The sequence below is a fragment of the Ctenocephalides felis genome, unplaced genomic scaffold (assembly GCF_003426905.1).
Source record: "Ctenocephalides felis isolate EL2017-DRISC unplaced genomic scaffold, ASM342690v1 CF-g0.4_SCAFFOLD_01492, whole genome shotgun sequence".
Lineage (NCBI taxonomy): Eukaryota > Metazoa > Arthropoda > Insecta > Siphonaptera > Pulicidae > Ctenocephalides > Ctenocephalides felis.
The window spans coordinates 33051078-33067195 of record NW_020537646.1 but is presented as its reverse complement, the minus strand read 5'-3'; the positions used below and the strand labels follow the sequence as shown (position 1 = coordinate 33067195).

At 27.7% G+C, this 16118-nt stretch overlaps 1 protein-coding gene across 1 annotated transcript in view; it reads left to right on the top strand.

Moving 5' to 3' along the window:
• The window catches only part of LOC113371138 (lachesin-like), a 196167-nt gene that overhangs the window by 61157 nt on the left and 118892 nt on the right, over nucleotides 1–16118 (top strand). The window lies entirely within an intron of this gene.

The window sequence follows — 16118 nt, the reverse complement described above, 5'->3', positions numbered from 1 at the left end:
CGAAAGGATACTCATCATTGCACCAAATTTTTATCTTGATTATAAATTCATTTTCCCTTCCAAAGAAACGGACAAGGTTTACTGCTCTCATCTGCAATAAATTTTCCAAATTTTGTAGTTTTGTAGTGTATATTATGTAAGTTGCGCTTACTTATAGATAGAGATTTTGATAATTTGTATGTCAGATTCAAATTTATAAGCTAGTATATTTTTATTTGCATATTGGAAAGCTAGCGCGCAAAGTTACTCAATCATTTTCAATAACTAAAGTTCTCACTGTTATATCGGTGTTTAGAATTTCACCATTACTTACAGATCACGTTATTGTTTTTTAAAGTGTAGTAAATGTAATGAGAATATAAACTTCGAGGACATAAGTAATAAGTAAGGAAAACAAAGCCTTAACATTAAGTTTTCATTCCTGTTGATCAAGAACAAATTTAGATAGGTGTGTAGACACAAAAACGTAAACGAAGTAGGGGTAAAAAGATGTATAACCAACTAACGTTTGAAAATCCATAAAAGTATTTTCTTTCGTTGTTAGTTCTTTTTGGTTATGAGCATCGTTGCTTAGTTTTGGAAATCTTAATATAGTTTTCAAGTATACGTTATTTGATTGTTTTATAAGATGTATTGCTAAGTTTAAGTTAGATGCAACAGTTTTTTTATATATCATTTATAAAAATTAACACGTTGGTGGGGTGAGAAAGACCAACTGACCCCTCACCCTGACAAAGGCGTGAACAATAAGAACTAAACTAAGTTGAAATAGCTATTTTACATGTTAATTTATTCCAACCCTACTGAGGATTATATTGATGAAATACCACATCAGAGTTATACAGTCCTATCTCTGAAAAAAATGTATCCATAAAATTTATATTTTGCATTGATGGAAAAACATATCTAGCTGTGAGTTTTACTTATACTTATACTTTAACATAGTCAGATAGTTGTTTATGTGATATGTTATTTGTTGTCATATAATTGATTTGGTTTTCACAATATAATTGCTCAAAGTCAGATCAGACCGTTGTGGCGAGGCCCAAAGCTCCCATTTCTTATTATTAATTTTAAATGGATTTTACGAAATAATAGCTACTAATAGCATAATTCAATTAATGCAAAATATAAAATTTATGGGTACATTTTTTATAGAGATAACAATGTATATAAACTTGATCTGGTATTTTGTCAAAAATAATCATCAGCAAAGTTGAAATAATTATTTAAATCATCTCTTTTGAAATTACATGTTTAACTTCATTTACTTTCTTATTTATTGTTTTTTATTGTTTACACCTTTGCCGGAGTAAAGGCATATAAGCTGTTATAGAGGTTTTATAAAAATATTAGTTGAATCAAACTTAAAATTACCAATACATCTTATAAAACACTTAAATGACGTAGATCTGAAAATTATTTTAAGGTCTCGTAAACCAAACAACAGTGCTCACACTTAAAAAAAATTATATCAACAAAAGAAAATATATTAGTTATGGAATTTCAAACATTTACGTTTATCTCCTGATATCGATATTGTAAGTATTAAGATAATGGTTATATTTCTATTTTCCAATATTGTTATTGAAAAAAATTTCATTTTACTTGTTTTTGAAATATTTGTGATGGATCTTTTTAACAGCAGTCTTTTAAGCTCCGCTCTACCCTATGGATTGATAAAAACTATTCATAAATTACCGATATACCGATACCGATAATATTTATAGTTTATAAATGTTTTAAAATGAACAGACGATATTATTATAGTTTCAAAGATTAGATTCAAATAGATTCAAAATGCTTAAAAAATTTAATAGAACAAATAATCAGTTTATTTATTAAAAGTGTATGAATGCCAGGGCACCCATTCAATCGTAATAATAATATTTTTAGTAAATACTACTATACTAATTAATAATGTTGATGAAATTATTAATTTTCTATGAGTATGTAGTTTATTAATAAAATGCATACGTATACTGAACACAATAACTATTTTCGAAGAAAAATCAATATATAATATTTCAACAAATAAATGGAAAATACTATAATATCTAAAAATATGATATTCGCATTATTAATAATAAAAGAAGAATTTGTAAAAAGTAGCATAGGCCAATCAAAAAAATTCGTAGGACAATAGTAAAAAATTCTTTCTGGAACAATTAATTTAGCTTACTACAAACATAACTTTTATTGTGTAAGCATGTTTTTGGCTGTACCTTAGTGAAGTTGGTGTTAAATTCAGAGTCTTGAATTACTTTTCAACTTCATGAAATGTCCAAGTCTTGTAAAGTTTCTATTAGTGTATTAGGTTATACCATCGAACGCAACTTTCAGGTAAGCAAAGACTTTATCAATATGTATGGAAACGCATCAATCATATTCTGAATCGAAACTAGAATTCCTTCTTAGAACCCTGTCGTTTGAAAAGGAGCGTTGGTTTCAAATGAGCGCTGAATGAAAATAACATTATGCATACCGATGGGAAAAGAGCCTTGTTTAAAAATATAATATAAGAAAATATTTGTCTCAGATTGGATTTTCTTTTATAAATCTGATATTTCTTTTTTATGCGATTGTAAATGTACGTTTCGTTTACTCGCGGGCGTTTGTCTGTGTTTATCGATGTATGTATGTCAAGTTGTGCGTATGCAAGTAATAAATCACGTGTTCTCTTTTGAACAGATTTCTCGAGAAAATATCTGAACGTAATGGAAAATGTTTTTATTTTCGTGCGTGGTCGGAGAAGATGTGTCTGTTGATAGATTGATTATTCCTTGAAAACGCTCAGAATGTACTTTATACATACCTATCTATTTACGAATTAGGGACAGTGTATTGCTCTAAATGATGAGATCTCGAGCAGAGAAAAAGATAAAACGAGAACGTACAGTTATTGAAAAATACTAGAAATTGGATAGAATTAAATATGGCACCATGTATTATCATGGTTGTTTGCAGTATTCGAAATCTAGAATTGTACTATTGAAGGTTAGAACGTAGAGATCTGAGATATGTAAAATTTAAGAAGCACAAAATAAAATAAGCAGTGAAGGATAGTATTAGTTGATGATGAACAAGCTGATAATCTGAAAGATTAAATTTCATTAGAATTAAAAATTTTCAACAGAATTCATCATATAGGGTAGAGAGAGGCTTAGAGGTCCACAGGTGAAATGGTCTACCATCTCAAAACCGAGCAAAATATAGAATTTTCAAATGATACTATTTTAAAGCAGAAAGCAAACTATGTAACGTCTTTATCAGGAGATACACGGAAATGTATGAATATTGATACCCAACTACTAAATAATAGATCCAAATTTAAGTTTAAATTTTAAAGTACTTCTATAGTATTCAAACTAAAACATTGTTCAAGATTTGTATAGAAAATTAAAAAAAATAATAAAACGTTATTATTTGAATTCTGCATTAGATAATAATGTAACTCTTTCCTTTTGACATTTAATATGAATTTTATAGCTAATTAATGTTACGACATTTTATTTTACTCAACCTATAACACAAAATTTTCTAGTATGTGTGAGTTAATTTCCCCAACAAGTTTGTCTGTATATCCACAATGTTCAATGTCGAAAATACAGAAGTTACAATCAAGATCTATGGCATTTACTTTGTGGTTCCTAATTTACAAATTAAGGATTAAATGAGGCAAAAATCGAATAAAGAATTATTCGGCTTTTTAAACAAGGTTACACTTTAAATGGTCAAAATTATTTTTTTCAGTCAGGGAATTCTTAATTGTTTTCCTCTTTGAGCAAAAAGGAGAAATATCATTTATTTTAGAGCTCACATTCATCATTTATTTCAGAATTTGCAAAACTGTACTCTGTAGCTAAAACCAAACTATTCAGTTGTTCTATGATAAATGGCAATAAATATATATTACCATTTGTAGATGCATATATGTATATGATGTATAAGATGTATATGATATTATAATACACATAAAATTCAGAATATTAATATTAAAAATACATGCATCATTATTTTATAAAACTCAACAAGCAAAAAAAAAATCATGAAGCTTTTAAGAACTAAGAAATAAGCTGATAAAGTGCAACATATAATCTTATGGACTAATCCCGCAAAATGGATGCTGTTTAATTCATTTAATTATGCATAATAAGTTACATGAATATACTTTATACTTTATATCTACATCCGTAAAAATACATTTATTGTTTTAAATATCGAAGTAAAGTTGGACACATCAATTAATTTATCAAAAATCTATTCGCAAAAATATAAAGAGCTATAACTTATATTAAAATTTTACAATAAGGTAGGGCTGGGCACAAATGTCCAATATAAAATTATATTTTCATATACTTTCATATTTATATTTCGTGAGTATATTTTTGTATACTTTCATTTCATTCATATTTTCATATACTTTCGGTAATTATACTGTAAAAACGAAGTACATTACAGGACATAATACTTATGAAAAAACTAGTTCTAACTTATAGAAATATGTTTTCTGCTATTTTCTAAAATTTGTCACCTATTTCTTATATTTTCTATAGACCGATTAAAATTGAACAATTAGGGGAAAACAGATTCAATGTCTTATTAATTTTACAAAAATTTCGCATTTTGCCCTCGGATTAAATTTAGAGATGTTTTATTTGTTTTTGAGATGATAGTGGCAGACTTTTTTACCCGCTCTACCCTATGCTCGTAAACGATATTCCTACCCCACAGCATTTCCACTATCACTGCTCTAGCTGAAACCACTTTTCTGTATCAGTTTTGAGAACTCGTATCTTTCCTTTTATATAAATAATCTCGTAAAGAAAATAGTTGAACAAAACAATTTTATACTTCTAGCCTCCTAGAATTAAATAAAGTTGCTCGCTACCAGACCAACCAGTCTGATAATAATGGTGCTGTAATACTGCGAGTAACATTTACCAGTAAGAAACTAAGTTAAACTTAGCTTCGGGGAATAAGTTTCTTCCGAACATTTCGTATTTGTATATGTCCATGTTGCGTGTATGTGTGGCTTGGAATTTACAATTAAACTTCCCGCGGCCTCGCCGCCCGCCCCGCGATATTGGGGCGAACGGCGACTCAGGAACGGGCGCCCATTGCACGAGAAATTATATAAATGCGATAATCAACAACGACGAAAAGAAAATAAAGCAATTGAAACGTCGGTAGAAGCGGACGTCGGATTCGGTTTTTGTTTCGTGATTAATTATTGAAGTTGTGTTAGAAAATCTAGTAAAAACAATTGTTTCGACAATATCGAAGGATTTTTTGAGTTTAACTATGTCAGTCATGATAACACGCAATTAGAAATATTAGATGTTTATATAGATAATCACCATTTTATTTTGTGCTTCTTTAACACTCTGAAGGAGAGATTTGTTCTCAAGAAAAAATCCGACTTGTTCATTTTATGTTTTCTTGAAGTTATTTTTGATCGCTTGATACTAAATTTGGAAAATGTATACGTATGTGTATAAGAGTCAATTTTTTATTTTTCGTCGTCTTCTCAAAAATTGCTAAACTTATTTCCAAAATTTAAAGGTACTTGTTGTAACTTAAAAAGCACTCCTGTAACTTTAAATAAGTTAGACGTTCGTTCAAGCTGTTTCATTAAAATACGCAAGAAAATTTAATTTCAAATTTTTAACTTATTTTCTAAACAAACAATTGAAAATTTCATCTAAATAACAAAAACTCATTCTTATATTTATCAAGTCTATTATATACAGATACCAAATGAAGTTTAAGCAAATTTCCTTAAGACTAAATGTTATGTATAACTTTGTTTAACTTATTACCGTTAACTTATAACAAGCTTGGTATGTGACGCACAAAATAAATTTATCGAGATTTTAGCACATTTTTTATTGTTATGAAACTATCAACTATTTTACAAGTTCACAATTCCAATTCCACTTTAGTACAGTTTTTAAGGAGAGCACTTTAAAGTCGACTACTTTTGAAAATTTTGATTTTGTAGATTAACATAGAGTCAATACGATTAAGGATCCAAAGCTTAATCAATAAAAATTAACTTCAATACCCGGAAAATGGTCACTGTTAAGGTCCTATTACATTTACTACACTTTGAAAACACTTATGTGATCTGTAAATAACAGTTGAATTCTAAACACCGATCGACAAGTATTAATTAAATATATTTATTAAAAAGATTTAGTAACTTACAATATACTATCTTTAATTAATATATATGGGTAATTTCTGCGCGCTAGGTAGGATTGATGTGCATAATATCGCGACTAACTGAAAACTAAAAATTATAAATTATAAAATATAATATAAAATTATTATAAGGCAGCCTGGAAGGGATGACAGCATACAAAATACCTACACACTAATATATACAGAATTTGTGATTTTTCTTTTGCATTTTGCATTTGAACTGGTACAAATTTTTAGAAGGGTACTTGTTTTTCATTCACTTAAACCAAATAATGATTTTTAAATATTAAATAATGAATAACAAATTCTTAACAGTCACAGTTTCGCCAAAGCTCTAGGTTGAACTTAAAAACTGATGATTTTCAAATTACATGGATTTTTTTTTTAATTTTTCAACTATCCTTAAGATATGATCAATAATATTATCTTGTTCCGGCTTGAAGTTTTAATAAAATTTCATTTAATCTGCAGACATCAATTCGCACATTTTTGCAATTGAATGTAATTGTTTGTTTATAATATTAAGGAGATAAAAGTCATTACTTATTTCAAAAATAATATTCATCTAATAATAATTTCTATTAATAATTTAATATTTTAACAAGGCCGTGTCGTAATCGATTAAGGATGGGCTAGCACAAACCAACCCCCGACTTGATCGTAACGACGATCAAGTTTGATATCAGGCAGCATGATTAGGCTCTAGAAGTCAAATAAAATTTCAAATAAATCTTCATTTTGTGGGCAAAACTGCAATATCCTAATTAGTAAAGTATAAGCATTGAAAAATTAATATAACAATAACAATATATTAGTTAGCTAGAAACTATTACTTATAAATAGGGGGAAGTCCCTAGCGGCGGACACCTAAGGTTCTTTATAAATAAATCAAAAAATACTTTACGAAATGTTTATTAAAATATAATTTATGTTAGATAACAAAGTTAGAAATCAAACTAAATTAACAAAACCGCAATCTTTGCTAAAAAATAATTAATAGTATCGATCAAACTTTGGTATCAAAAAGTATGATTTTAAACAGTGGCACCTAGTACCGGACATTTCAAAATAACCTGCATTGATCACATATGTAGCCATCTCCACACTCTGAAAGGTCTGCATATGTGTCTTTGACGAATATTCTTGGATATTGCAAGAAGTCACTATTTATCCCCTCTTTTGGCTGAACCATACCGATGCTCTCAGCTGGTGCATTCACCATAAGCTTTTCATTCTTTGACTAGGAAATACGGAGAATGGGGGTACATAGTGACCGTTAGCAATCATACAGAACAAAATTAAATAATTGGAATAAATTACGTAAATTCTCACAAGAAATATCGGTATGTTTACTGTCCGGCGCTAAGGGACGATTTAGTGTCCGGTGCTAAGGGACAGACATTTTCGTTCATTTGGTGGCACCTACTGAAATTGGTTAAATATCTAATAATTTTCTACCATTTTACGGATAACAATCAAGTACAACTTTTATCTTTGCATATCACTCAAATGTAAATGCATGAATATGCTAGAATTACTTCCATTGATATTTAGGTGGCGCCGTGATTTTGCGCCTAAAACAGGAAAGGGTTGCTCTCGCCGTGGCCGTGTGCGTCACAGGCAAGGCTCGGCGCGTGATCCTGTACCTGTGTGCCCCCTGGGCCACTTTCACTTGTATTTTGTAATAAAAAGACTTATACTCGCTTAAATAATAAGTGTTAAATAGAGTGTCCGGTTTTTGGTGCCGTCCGGCGTTATGGCACTTCCCTTTAAGCTTAGTTCAAGACTGCTCTTAGAATCTGAGTCTCTATCATCTTTGAAAAATTTAAATTTACTTCAAATATATTAAATTAGAAACATATAGTTTTAAATAATACGAGTGGAATTCAACTTTATTTCGGAATAACTTGAAATTAATTACGTGAAATGTTTAAAATTCTATAAACTCTTTAAATTATGAAGTTCAAATTCAAATTAAGAGTTAAAAGTAAATCTTCAAATATATAATACTATAACCCATAATAAATAAATAAAATGTTGTATGGAACTTTGTTATTTTAGTGATATAATTTACATTACATGTGCAGAGACTATGCAAACTGCTACCTCTATTTGAGATACATATAATTGGATTTCCAAAATATCTAAATATTCATTAAAATGTCCCTAAAATGACCATAAATCAACGTTTTCCGGCCGGGTATAATTTTGACAATCCGTTTAACTACATTACTTACAAGGAATTCCCAGCTCTCACTATTAAGGAGAATATTATCAAGTGACAAGCAATTACGCGGTACCTTTTCATGATCCCTTAGCCATTTCTCATAACGCGTTCAACCGCCGAGATCTTATAAGATTCCCACAAGCCGTGTAAGGGACAAAACATCATGTTGACAACTCTTAATGACGAATCCTGATAATTTCCTCCTTTCACAAATTAAGTGATAAATGTTGTATGCGATTTAACCACGTCTCTTAATAGTTATCAAAAAATAATTGATAAAATTATTAATATATATTTGTAATGAATTAGTAGCAGCTTCTTGCATTTGGGTGCGATATTTAAATTTTCTGATAAATATATTGCAAAAATGAATTTTTCCCATAATAATAATATTATATTTTTATGGTTTAAAATTGTGTATAAAAATATGCGGTTTATTTATAAAAAAATACTTTAAATAATTTTATTTAAAAAAACATTATTTGTCAAATACTTACATGCAAAAATTAATTTTTCAAATAACTATCAATCATATGTATAATGATTTATGAAAATATGCAGATTTAGTGAAGATAAGATTCTGGTAAATAAATTTATCTGGTAAATTAAATATTTATAATCCAAGACGTATTGAATTAAGGGCCAGTCAGCAATTTTACTCAAGAATTGCTCAAAAATACTGACATTTTTATTCTACTTATAAACTGATGAATATTAGTAATGAATTTTAAATTACTTATTGGTTTGTATGAAAAATGAATACTTGTTTCACGAAAGCAACTTTTTATATAAAGCTTTATTTTGAATAAAACAGCAAGAATGAAACAAATACATAATAAATTATTAAATTAAAATACACTAGAATACATTAGACTTCTAGGTTCTAGTTCTAGGTCGATTCTATTAAAATCATTATTTTATTTAAATGAAATGAAATTCAATATTTATAATTGTTTATTATAAATATTATAATTTTCTTTAGAAGAAAATACGGGTTTTCAATGTGATATTAATACTTAAAAAATAAAAAATCACAAATATAGGCCAGATTTTTAAAAACACTATTGCAAATCAAAACCGTCCTTCGTTTCACTAATATAATCAGATTTATACTCTTACATATGCAGAATGTGAAAAAAACAACAAATAAATTAATTGTAATAATGCTGGTCAATTGTAATGTACATACATACTACATTTTATAATAAAAAAAATTATCAAAAAAATTAAACAGTTAATAACTTTAGTCAATAAATAGGCACTTTTAATTATTCAAAGTTTTTTGTTGAACTTTTGTTCGAATTATTCGACCCAATAGTTATTCTTTACAAAAACTCGAAACCGGTCAAATCATTTTTTGTTCGTTTGAAAAAACAAACACTAATATATTTGATGACGATTCAGAAACGTATTTTCAAAACGTATTCAAGTACCAATTTTATTTTTTGAAGTATATCTTTTTGAATTTAGAATCCTTCATAATAGTAAAAATTAGTCCATTTCAATAAGTGATACTAAATTAAATTGAATCCTATATAATTTCAAAACAATCTTATTCAAGTACAGATTTCCGTAGCTTTTGCGATTATACCCATGGTAATACCTATACATCTATCAGAACACATGCAGGAATTCTTACCGCAGATACACGTCCTGTGACACCTCTGCTACAAGGAAACTCTATTAGCAGACAAAATCCTTATGTTATCCTGTATACTATCACACATACTGTGCCAAGGAAAATCTGTTTCAAACATTATTCGTTTTAGTATAAAGAATAAGGCTGCACATAAAGTTATAAATATGTGACGAGGGTGGAATAAGAACAAAAATCAATGGAAAAAATTCTGAGTTTCATTTTGATTTCAAATTTCAGTTACATACATCAGAGTTCGTTATGTTTGAATCAATAGTCCTTGAATATAAACGAAATTAACGTATTGATGCTTTTGTATATGGATAAATATTTTTATTTTTGTACATTCATAATAGCTGTTTGTTTTTATGAAATTTTTGTGTTAGGTCTATCTTCTCACAAAGATCTCAGCATTTTTTGAATAATTGGAATTATTTCAAATTTATTAACTATAATCCAAAATAAGAGCACTAAAAAGTTTTTTTTAACCTCTTTGTTTGATCATTGAACGGAAATCACAAGAAATAGTTCTATAAATAGTATCGATGATTTGGATTATAATAGTTAATAAATTTATAATAATTTCAATTATTCAAAAGATGCTGAGATCTTTCTTGAGAATAGGATAGGTCTATCCTATCAATATAAAACATATACCTATGACAATTTCTGTACTACCAGGCAACACAATAATTTTTATATATATTTGAAATATTTTTTATTAGAAAGCAAGTCAGTTGTATTTTTATAACACCGTTTATATATTTTCATTTTACAAAATAAGACTCTGTATTTATATTTAAAGCATAATCTGTATAAATTAGAGCATAAAAATTGAACCGATTGTTTAAATGTAAACATCGAAAAAGCAAAAATAAATTAAACATAAAGTTCATAGAATATTAAGTAAACATTGTTTACTATACAGGCTAAATAATTTTGTTTTAAAGTGAAAAATTTCAAACGCTTTACACTATTAACGACCAATTAGATTTACATGCATCGTTTTTTAGAAACACATGCAATTTTCTTATTTTGTTAAATGTATATTATTAGCTTAAATATTTTTCTATTTTATTCAACTATATTTTCCTATATATAATCAAATATACAGGTGCTGCTTGATTATTTTTTTATTTATATGTTATATTTTAACTGAGAAACCTGAAACCACAAGTTACAAAAATCAGAGTAAATTCAAGTAAACGGACAAATGCTAATATAAAATAACTCTCAAACGCTTAATTCTTCGTTGTCCGGCTCTACAATTAACCAAGAATATCATTACAATTAATTAACAATATAAACGTTGAACCTCATTAATATTTCATATGCAATAAATACATAAACGGTGGAGCGATCTCGTACCTTGTGCTAACTGCAGCGATTTACTGTAGCTTAATGCTTTTCACACAAAGCTATCTACACGGGACCTAATTAGTATGCAGAAACAGCTTCAATATCAATTTCGAGCTAAATGTTGATTTTTTGCATGCATTTATAATCCCGAATAAACGAGCAGACCGCCTGCCTTCATAAATTTTAACGCGCTGTGAATTTCTGTGACAATGCAACCGCGCAACCACTTTTGCGTATTACGCACCGTGAAAAATGAAACAAAATGCACAAAAAATAATACGCGAATATATTCGCTGCTGCCCGGAGCGCGCTGAAGTATATGCATCGAGGAGATACGGGGATAAAATAAAACACTTGGAGAAGAGGCAAAAAATTAATGTACAGCTAAAAATTAGCGTATCTTGGTTGCAAAGTCACTATTTAATCATTATATTAACTGTTATGTACAGAACACAGGTGATCAACATATATTATAGTAAAAGAGATATAACAAATTTATCGTTGTTCATGTAATAGAGGGATTGTGAATTATCGTTGTGAATCCTTAGTAATCGAGCATCAGTGGCATCCTCCTTTGCTTAAAAATAAAGACCCGAATATGATTTCAAATGAAAATATTATTTTGTGTTCAAATATAACAATTTGATAGGACAACCATTGTGTTTTAAATAATCACTGGGTTGTCTAAAAGCAATAAATTTATTAAGCGTTTATTTACAGAATGCATTTTTGTTCAACGAACAAATAAATGCTGATGTAGAGGAATTATAATTGGCATGATATATCCTGATACTTTCAAATAATAGATTAACAATCACTTAATATCACATAAAAATAATGTTAAACTAGTATATTAAAGTTGTATGTGAATTAGATATTTGAAAATTGAATAATAAAACGACGGCTTGAAGTTAAGAAATTATCTTAAAAGTTTGTTTTTTATATCGCGCCTGGGCTATGTTATGTATCATGAAGATAACATATCAATCATTTCTGAAGTAATGAAACTGAAATTGAAATATTAACTCACAGCTATAAATAATATAATAATGAAAACAAATGCATAGAATTCAGCTAATATATAGAATATACTTAAGAGAATTTTGGATTAAAGTTTTTGCTATAATAATGTCTATATTTTTTTTAAGTTATCAGCTAAACAACAAACAGAATTTTTGGAATATTTTGACAACCGATCTTTTCTAGAAAGCACAATGATTGTCATTTTCTGTGACAAAATTTTATGGTATTATGAATTTGTATACTCTATGTACGGTTTATAGCTCGGTCTAAACTATTGTTTTTATATCATTTATTAAATACCACTACAACGACTATTTACATTAAGATTTGTTACATTGATTGATTGGAGGGAAGTTGATGTTGTTTATTATATTATTTTCAAATAAGCTTTTCCGTTAATTCTTGACAGAATCTTCACCTAATATTTACAAGTTTGACTAATGAATCAAAGTATAACTAATTCGATTAACCGATTAATAGTAATTATTAGGGAATGCAATACCGGTAAACCGCCCGATTTTTGGCGGTATTTTTACCGGCATATACCCCAAAAATACCGGTATTTTCGGTATTTTTACATAAGCGCTATTTAATACATAATACACTAACGTTTGAATTTCTCGAAACAAATTTATCTTTAAATTCCATAATCGCATAAACAGCTATATCTTCAAGTGATTCTATAAGATAAACAAATGTCAAATATTATCTCAGCTCGTCATTAAACTGAATATTTATTGCTTTACTAAGGGCTTCATTTCGTGTTACAATAAATAGAATTGGACTGATAGATAATGATGTTTGTTTCATCTTATGTAAAAATGTAACGGTCTTTTAAATGATATTTGCGCCAAAATATTTTATATCATACAGATTACCCCTGCGTAATCTTTATTTTTTCTAACTTTATACATAATAATTATGATAATTACTAAATATTTTTGCTTCTTATTACAATTATGAAATATATTTTTTGAAAACGTTTCGAAGTTTGAAAATACTATAGAAGCATCACATTGTTTCAAATAACAATACTCAACAATTATAGTAACTTATTATTTATCTCGACAAAGTATCCGATCTTAAATTAGTGTAGAAAAAAAATTTTTAAATATTGGAGATTATGCTAATTTAACACATTGGATACAGACAATACAGTTTATTATATTATTATAATGTAATATGACCGTTATGAGGTTTTGGTCTTTCTCACTCATAAGTTGTTTTTGGTGAAAAGTACTCAATATACTCGATAGTGATAATGAATTAATTAAATTGCATATAATTTTGTTAAATTATTATTTAAAAAAATAAACTTATTGTTTTATTTTATTTGTTCTTATGTTTAATTGAATATAGTTGTAGTTGTATATACATTTTTTTATATTTGTACTAGTAACTTTCACGTTTGTTTAAGATAACAAAATTCCGGTAATTTACCGGTATTCCGGTTTTAAAATGAAAAATTACTGAAATACCGATATTGAAATTTTCCATCGGTATTGCATTCCCTAGTTATTATATACAATTTACCCCAGTTTTCTCTACCCCTATGTGTGTGGCTGAGCGGTGGAGAATAACTGAAACAAAATGGCATTTTATTGTAAACACTTTAGGTCTGAGTGAATTTATTGCGCGTGCACTTCATCTGCATTAGAATAATATGCATATTTATATGCATTATTAAATATTAAATACGCTCTAACCAAAATATTTCTATTTCAGCGGCAAAACTGTTTTCACATGTTCTACATTTCATAATAAATTGAAAAATTCTAACTATTTTAGTAGATATTGCATACAGCACACATTTCGAGTTAATTGAATGTTACTAATGCTATGCAAATAAATTAATATACGTGAACTGCAAATAGGAATATATATTCCATTGTTTGGTGGAAGCAGTTTTAATTTGCATATGCGTGAAAAATAATATTTACTGAATTTTATTATAAAAAAATAATTTTAATTAAAGTAAAATGAAATGAAAATACATCGTTTGAATTAAATAAAGATGAATAGATGCAGTAGCGCCTAATTTAGATATTACTCTTAACTGAAACCTTCTAATAAATTACATAATATATAATATATATATATATATATATATATATATATATATATAACATTATTAAAACATTGTTTAACAGATAGACAATTTTCAATTCATATACAAATGAATCAATCAATAAATTTATAATTAAAATCAATTCAGAACTCTATCCAATCTTGTTGTTAAAGTACTAGATACTTTATCATAATTTTAATAGCATTCATCTAATATTCTACTGTAAAAACTTAAAATTAAAAAATTTAAATTAGAGGAATTTTACTTTTTTACTGATAAAATTTGCTATATAATTTTTTGATTTTGCTAATTATTATAGATAAATATTTCATTTAATTAATATGTGTTTATTTAACTTGATAATATTCAATATTAATAGTTCATAACAAATCTACTAATGTTTGTTATGATTAATTTTTATAAACTATAAGACTTTTTGAAAAGGTGCAACTAACTCTAAAGTTTAATGCATAAAGTCTACTTCTTTGCATTTAATTCAGGATTAATTCAGGAAGGTAATCAGTGTCGACAAATACGCAATTCTGAGTAAACATAGAATTTTATGCTATACATTTTTAAGGAAAATGTTATATCTTATATCAAATAAGGGAACAATAATCTCTATAAAAAGAAACCTTCAGATATTTTGGTTGTCAAGTCTTAAACTCGACAAATCATTTTATATGTAACTTCGTTCAATATAACATAACTCTTCTGTTGACAACATATTGAATTAAGGACATTCTATTTCTATGATTCACTTCGAAGAGACATTGAAAACGTAGAAATTCGTTTTATGGCTATTTTATCCCTATAACCATAGAAACTGTTTCAACATTCATTACTATTTTTACAGGTATAAATCAGTAACAAATTCAACAATGTGAATTAAATTTAGCTATCTGACTATTTTCAGTAGAACTCGCAGCTAATTCATCATTGTAGTAATGTATTGTACTATTTTTTATTGTTTAAAACTTTGCCAAGGTAAAGGTTCAGTTGGTCATATTTGCCCCACCCACGTGAAATTTTTATAAGGGTTGAATCTATTTAGAGTTAAATATATAAAAACAATTACATAACATATATTTAAAAATCATTTAAGGTTTAAATCAACGACAATGCCCCAATACTGATAACAAAAAAATACTTTTACTATGGATTTTCAAACATTGCCGTTATCTCTCGTAAGCAAAGTAAAGGTTATGGCTGGTCACACAGTTTCATCTACTTTCAGATATAGTTGTTAAAAATTCTTAACTTTAATGGTTTTTGAGATATCGGTGGTGGACCTTTTCACCCTCTGACTTTTTTGTGGTCTACCATTCTATAAAATTATTTTACTTTAGTTACTCATAAGATTGACAGAGTTTGAAATATTACTTACCATATAATTGATTATGGCTTATGAACAAATAATTAGATAAACTTATATCTTCTTATAATACCTATAAATATAAATGCACCGATATTATAGTATGCATAGTATGCCTTCATAATTTAACATTATAATTTATTTTATATTCTTCCTACTGTAAATTCTTCGCCGTAACGTAAAATACCGATGCAGTGCAAATATATAAATTTTCTTATTCAAC